The sequence below is a fragment of the Bufo gargarizans genome, chromosome 2 (assembly GCF_014858855.1).
Source record: "Bufo gargarizans isolate SCDJY-AF-19 chromosome 2, ASM1485885v1, whole genome shotgun sequence".
Lineage (NCBI taxonomy): Eukaryota > Metazoa > Chordata > Amphibia > Anura > Bufonidae > Bufo > Bufo gargarizans.
Window position 1 is genome coordinate 57,885,975 of NC_058081.1, and position 8,038 is coordinate 57,894,012.

An 8,038-nucleotide genomic window follows, 5' to 3' on the forward strand; every position below is an offset into this window, starting at 1 on the left:
CAAGGGGTACCATCTTTATGTGGACAATTTTTACACAAGTGTGGCCCTCTTTAGGCATTTGTTTCTAGAACGGATTGGCGCCTGTGGTACCGCGCGAACTAGTCGCGCGGGCTTCCCCCAACGGCTCGTTACCACCCGTCTTGCAAGGGGGCAGAGGGCCGCACTGTGTAACGAAGAACTGCTCGCGGTGAAATGGAGAGACAAGCGTGACGTTTACATGCTCTCCTCCATTCACGCAGACACGACAATCCAAATTGAGCGAGCAACCCGTGTCATTGAAAAGCCCCTCTCAGTCCACGACTATAACCTCCACATGGGAGGGGTCGACTTCAATGACCAGATGTTGGCTCCGTATTTAGTTTCCCGACGCACCAGACGCTGGTATAAGAAGGTGTCTGTATATTTAATTCAATTGGCTCTGTACAATAGTTTTGTTCTCTACAGTAAGGCTGGGAGAACTGGATCCTTCCTCAAATTTCAGGAAGAGATCATCGCGAACCTCCTGTATCCAGGAGGTTCCGTGGCCCCATCCACCAGTGTAGTTAGCCGTCTACACGAGCGACACTTCCCCAGTGTCGTTGCTGGTACCTCAAACCGACCGCCACCCCGAAAAAAATGTCGTGTCTGTAGCAGGAGTGGAATAAGGCGTGACACCCGCTATTTCTGTCCTGACTGTCCGGACCACCCTGCCCTATGCTTTGGAGAGTGTTTCCGGAAGTACCACTCACAGGTACACTATTAGCATAGGGATCATCTCACCAGGATAGGCACACAGGGCTATTAGGGCCCATTCACTCACAGCTGCTGCAAACGTCTCCTTTCACATGGGACAAAGTGCATAACGCACTTCGCCACATCTTTGGGCGATTTGCGCTTTGCACATTGACCCATGGGGAAGGAGAGGTTTGTTCTATAAAAGGTAAAAAAACAAAAAACAAAACAAAAAAAAAAAAAAAACAACAGGTAAGCAAACAGGTTAATGTTTAGTTCCAAAAGTTAAAGTTACATGTTCTGTTCCAAAGTTAATAAAATTATTGCGTTGTGGCCTGGTTTTTTCTTTTTTTTTTTTTGTCTTTTTACCTTCCAGGTGGACCAACCGATTGACCAGCTGCAGCACCGATGTGCATTCTGACAGAAGCATTGCGCTGCTGTCAGATTACACGCAAGTCGGTGTATGCGGCGCTGCAAGACGGGATTTTCTCCTCTGCAGTGACAGATACGTTTGCCGAGGCATACGAGCTGAGGAGGAGGCGGCGTTCCTATGCTTTGGCAAGCACTGTGTGTGTGTGTGTGTGTGTGTGTGTGTGTGTGTGTGTGTGTGTGTGTGTGTGTGTGTGTGTGTGTGTGTGTGTATATATATATATATATATATATATATATATATATATAAAAATATCTCGGCAATGATTTATTCATCCACATCGATTGATGCGAATGGAGAAATCTGGTTTGCCAGGGCATACGAGCTAAGTGGGTATGGATGTAGGGCGGAGCTCCTATGTCCTGGCAGACGCCTTTCCCCTCCATTTTTTTTTTTGGCAGAGATTTTTTCATCCACATTGATCGATGCGAATGAAGAAATCTGTGCCGTTCATTTTTTTTCTTTCAGCCCAGAGGCTGAACGGAAAAAAAAAATCTCATTACCTGTATGCTCAATATAAGGAGAATAGCAGAAACTCCTAATGCTGGCCATACATGTAATGATTGCGGAGACCCTCAAATGCCAGGGCAGTACAAACACCCCACAACTGACCCCATTTTGGAAAGAAGACACCCCAAGGTATTTGCTGAGGGGCATATTGAGTCCATGAAAGATTGAAATTTTTGTCCTAAGTTAGCGGAAAGTGAGACTTTGTGAGAAAAAACAAAAAAAAAAAAATCAATTTCCGCTAACTTATGCGAAAAAAAAAAAAATTCTATGAACTTGCCAGGCCCCTCATTGGATACCTTGGGGTGTCTTCTTTCCAAAGTGGGGTCACATGTGGGGTATTTATACTGCCCTGGCTTTTTAGGGGCCCTAAAGCGTGAGAAGAAGTCTGGGATCCAAATGTCTAAAAATGCCCTCCTAAAAGGAATTTGGGCACCTTTGCGCATCTAGGCTGCAAAAAAGTGTGACACATCTGGTATCGCCGTACTCAGGAGAAGTTGGGGAATGTGTTTTGGGGTGTCATTTTACATATACCCATACTGGGTGAGATAAATATCTTGGTCAAATGCCAACTTTGTATAAAAAAAATGGGAAAAGTTGTCTTTTGCCAACATATTTCTCTCACCCAGCATGGGTATATGTAAAATGGCACCCCAAAACACATTCCCCAACTTCTCCTGAGTACGGCGATACCAGATGTGTGACACTTTTTTGATGCCAAGGTGGGCAAAGGGGCACATATTCCAAAGTGCACCTTTCGGATTTGCAGGCCATTTTTACACATTTTGATTGCAAAGTACTTCTCACACATATGGGCCCCTAAATTGCCAGGGCAGTATAACTACGCCACAAGTGACCCCATTTTGGAAAGAAGACACCCCAAGGTATTCTGTGAGGGGCATGGTGAGTTCCTAGAATTTTTTATTTTTTGTCGCAAGTTAGTGGAATATGAGACTTTGTAAGAAAAAAAAAAAAAAAAAATCATCATCATTTTCCGCTAACTTGTGACAAAAAATAAAAAGTTCTATGAACTCACTATGCCCATCAGCGAATACCTTAGGGTGTCTACTTTCCGAAATGGGGTCATTTGTGGGGGTTTTCTACTGTCTGGGCATTGTAGAACCTCAGGAAACATGACAGGTGCTCAGAAAATCAGAGCCGTTTCAAAAAGCGGAAATTCACATTTTTGTACCATAGTTTGTAAATGCTATAACTTTTACCCAAACATTTTTTTTTTATCAAAGACATGTAGAACTATAAATTTAGCGAAAAATTTATATATGGATGTCGTTTTTTTTGCAAAATTTCACAGCTGAAAGTGAAAAATGTCATTTTTTTGCAAAAAAATCGTTACATTTTGATTAATAACAAAAAAAGTAAAAATGTCAGCAGCAATAAAATACCACCAAATGAAAGCTCTATTAGTGAGAAGAAAAGGAGGTAAAATTCATTTGGGTGGTAAGTTGCATGACCGAGCGATAAACGGTGAAAGGAGTGTAGTGCCGAAGTGTAAAAAGTGGCCTGGTCATGAAGGGGGTTTCACCTAGCGGGGCTGAAGTGGTTAACATACATTAAAGGAGAATTTGCTGGTATAAACAGGTACTTATATCACCTAACGACTTGCCTAATTTACATAATAGAAGAAGTGTCTATTGTGGCCTTGACCTTTGTTGTGTTTACATAGATGAAAGGTCAAAGGTGTTAAGATAGAGGCTTTTGATCCATGGATATATAAGTTAAGAGAACCCTCAAGACCTCATATCATCCTCGGAGAAGTTCGATATGTCCTGGTTGAACTCCATTCTACACTTCATAATCCTCTCCATGGTTCTGGTAATGCCTTCTTCTCTACCAGGGAAACAAACAAGGATTCCTCTTCAACATTCAAACCTTGGTTTAAAGAATTCATCCAGTCTGCATTCATTCAGTCTGCATGGAAGCACAGATTCTCAGAATATGAAGTACTCTCCCTTCATGATGCAGCTCTATCAGGTCCTTACTAGGAGGAACACAACAGATCTACCCAGACTGGAACACGCAGTCTTTCAAGATTCTGACACCATTCTAAGCCTCTCTGCCAAAAGGAAGTCTTTATTTATTATATTATGATCATTTTTGTATGTTGATTTATTCCTGGTATTTCTAGAACTATTGAAGACACATACAGCTAAGTGTTTTAGGTCTCATAATTGGTACCCTGTAGAAGAGATGTTGATCAATTCCTACCTTACATAAATATACCATTGAATGCATTATATTTGGCAAAACTATTGATCATATAGCACAGTTGTTGACCTTCATTTTCTTTTATTGCTTTCAGATTGCTCTCAACTGACCGATCACTGGGTTTTATCTTTTGATATGTCTTCTGTCACAAGCAACAATGAAATACAATTGGTAGAGTTGAGGATACAGCCTTCTCCTGAGAGAATCAGAGATGTGACCCTTGACATTTATAATAGTAAAGAAGGCAAAGAGAAGATCTTTTTGGGGTCAATGAAAAGTTGACCTTAGTGAAAGCGGATCGAGTTTGAAGATTGTCAATATCACTAGAATGATGCAATCCTATTTCCATGAAGAAAAACATTTTATCAAAAAAAGACATGAACGCCAAGGGAATGTCCAAGAATGGTCAAGAAAACAGCTGTACAGAAGTGACAACGGAAAGAGTTGTGTTGGTGTTTTTTTTATCAAGGACACTCCTACTAACCTCTATGGATACCCCAACCTCATCCAGACAGTCGAGTCTTCTAAATATGTGATGACCCCAACATCTGGTACTAGGAGATTTAAGAAAAGGTAAAAATGCAATGCATGGTATGATTATGGCCAACTTTACCATCAAACCTATTGAAGATGGAAGACCTTTGTGCAGAAGAGTAGACAGGATTGTGGACTTTGAAAAGATTGGATGGCGAGACCAGATAATCTATCCCAAGTATTTCAATGCATACAGATGTGAAGGAGCCTGTCCCATCCCCCTGAGCTCAATCTTCAAGCCAACCAACTATGCTTATATTAAATAGGTAATTATTATTTTTTCTATACATTTACTTGACAATTAAATTAACTGCTACATTTATATTCTCATAAGAAATTACCATTTCTTGATAAAAATAATATTTTTTCTTTAATTTCTTTAGAGTTTGGTAACATTTTACAATCCAGATAGATGCTCCTCATGTAGCCCAGTGAAGATGAGCCCATTATCTATGCTGATGTATGAAGACAGAAAAGTGGTCTTGAAGCACCATGAAGATATGATTGTTGAAGAATGTGGATGTCATTGAGAGGACTTAAACAGAAATTTTATATTGCTCTAAGTTAAATATGTTTTAACCTGTAGTGGTCTTACAAGAGACCTTCCATGGATCCAAATAGAAATGCTTTGGAGTGTAGCACTGGACAGCAGGATTGTACCTATAGGGAGTGGAGAGGTTGCAGTCAACCTAAAAGGCACCTTTATCCCATATGCGTAGACCAAACCTATCAAAGATGTGTCATGTTTGGCGACTATGTAAAATATTCTGCCTAGATTCAAAACTAAAGAAATAAAGCAAATACCTAAGGTAAATATGTATATAACTATGTAGATATACAGTCAGGTCCATAAATATTGGGACATCAACACAATTGTAACATTTTTGGCTCTATACACCACCACAATGGATTTGAATTCAAACGAACAAGATTTAATTTGAGGGTATTTACATCCAAATCAGGTGAATAGTGTAGGAATTACAACAGTTTGCATATGTGCCTCACACTTGGAGGGACCAAAATTATGGGACAATTGGCTTCTCAGCTGTTCTATGGCCAGGTGTGTGTCATTTCCTCATTATACCAATTACAATGAGCAGATAAAAGGTCCAGAGTTCATTTCAAGTGTGCCATTTGCATTTGGAATCTGTTGCGGTCAACTCTCAAGATGAGATCCAAAGAGCTGTCACCATCAGCGAAGCAAGCCATCTTTAGGCTGAAAAAACAAAACAAACCCATCAGAGAGATAGCAAAAACATTAGGGGTGGCCAAAACAACTGTTTGGAATATTCTTAAAAAGAAGGAACGCATCGGTGATCTCAGCAACACCAAAAGACCCAGAAGACCACAGAAAGCAACTGTGGTGGATGACCGAAGAATTCTTTCCCTGGTGAAGAAAACACCCTTCACAACAGTTGGCCAGATCAAGAACACTCTCCAGGAGGTAGGTGTATGTGTGTCAAAGTCAACAATCAAGAGAAGACTTCACCAGAGTGAATACAGAGGGTTCACCACATGATGTAAACCATTGGTGAGCCTCAAAAACAGGAAGGACAGATTAGAGTTTGCCAAACGACATCTAAAAAAGCCTTCACAGTTCTAGAACAACATCCTATGGACAGATGAGACCAAGATCAACTTGTACCAGAGTGATGGGAAGAGAAGAGTATGGAGATGAAAACTGCTCATGATCCTAAGAATACCACCTCATCAGTGAAGCATGGTGGTGGTAGTATCATGGCATGGGCATGTATAGCTGCCAATGGAACTGGTTCTCTTGTATTTATTGATGATGTGACTGCAGACAAAAGCAGCAGGATGAATTCTGAAGTGTTCTGGGCAATATTATCTGCTCATATTCAGCCAAATGCTTCAGAACTTATTGGATGGCGATTCACAGTGCAGATGGACAATGACCCAAAGCATACTGCAAAAAGCAACCAAAGAGTTTTTTTAAAGGGAAAGAAATGGAATGTTATGCAATGGCCAAGTCAATCACCTGACCTGAATCCGACTGAGCATGCATTTCACTTGCTGAAGACAAAGCTGAAGGGAAAATGTCTGAAGAACAAGCAGGAACTTAAGACAGTTGCAGTAGAGGCCTGGCAGAGCATCACCAGGGATGAAACCCAGCGTCTGGTGAGGTCTATGCGGTCAAGACTTCAGGCTGTAATTGACTGCAAAACATTTTCAACCAAGTATTAAAAAGTGAAAGTTTGATTTATGATTATTATTCTGTCCCATTACTTTTGGTTCCTTAAAGAAATTTTTTATAGATATATATATATATATACACACACATATGCAAACTGTTGTATTTCCTACACCGTTCACCTTGTTTAGATGCAAATACCCTAAAAATAAAGCTGACAGTCTGCAGTTAAAACACATCTTGTTTGTTTAATTTCAAATCCATTGTGGAGGTGTATAAAGCCAAAAATGTTAGAATTGTGTCGATGTCCCAATATTTATGGACCTGACTGTATATTGTGAGGGGTGTAATAAAATAAAGAAATTCTATTCTGTTTTGTGTGTTTTTGTTTTGGGTCATGGCTATATGTAATAGAGAAGTATAATTAGTCTGCACTAAAGATGAGCGAACTAACTAGGTTAGTTACATACTTAAAAAAATTTGTCCACCAGATAAACCTGAAGATCCTTAGGTTGGCTTCAGACAGCCTAGATGAGCCAATAAGTGCTGCTGTAGATAGGGAGGTGTCCTTGCAGAATGTGCTAAACTTAATTCTGTGTTGGGCTGTGAATGAGGGACAGTGTATATTCACAATCAAGCTTTTATTCTAGTATCAGGAACAGTGAAGGGAAAGGCTAGAAAGAAGAAGAATTTTTTAGAATAGGGAAAGGCAGGGGGAAGCTTTTAAGCAGGGAATTAGGCTTGAGGAGCTGAGGCTTGAAGTGCCTGGCAGTGCCTTCTAGCCAGGGGCGTACATAGAAATCATGGGGCCCCATAGCAAAACTAAGTATTGGGCCCCAACTAGGGTGGCCACTGGCTTCATCCCAGAAAGCCTGACCTCACCGGCCACGCCCCAAATCTATAAGTCACGCCCCCATCACAGGCAGGATAAAAAACGTATAGTATACTACCGCCCCATGTAAATACTCCACTGGACAAATGCTGTGTGTGAACCTGGCCAATCCAGCTCTTCTATCTCTTCAATATTCCCCATTCTATTCGGATCACTCCATCTTGTGTCTGTGATCCTTCAGTTTGTCTGTTTTATATACTCAAGCCCATGCTTCCAATTGTTCTCCTGGTCACTGCTTTCCCCTGGATGACCCCCTATCAGTAAGTGTAGACACTAGACACTACACGCTTAGCTGATCTTCGCACTGTAGAGACTTCCGACCTCTCTCCAAAATGTCTGCCCATGAAAACTTCTCAGTCCCTGCTGTGTCCGATCTCCATCCCCAGGTATTGGCTCCTGAAGGAGCTATGTGCCCACATCTGCTGCTCTCCCATCCATGGTGCTTTTCTGTTCCTGACAGTTCCCGCCTGCACAATTGGCTGATGCCGCGCGCGCGCTGATATGACGTCGACGTCAAGTAAGCACGCAGATCCAAACATGCTGCCGCCGGGGCCGGACCCTGCCTCCTTAAAGTGACCAAGTGAGC

The 8,038-nt window shown here is 41.4% G+C and overlaps 1 pseudogene; it reads left to right on the top strand.

Moving 5' to 3' along the window:
- Positions 1–3,430: 3,430 nt before the first annotated feature.
- On the top strand, positions 3,431–4,938 carry LOC122929399 (annotated as a pseudogene).
- The last annotated feature ends 3,100 nt before the right edge of the window (positions 4,939–8,038 follow it).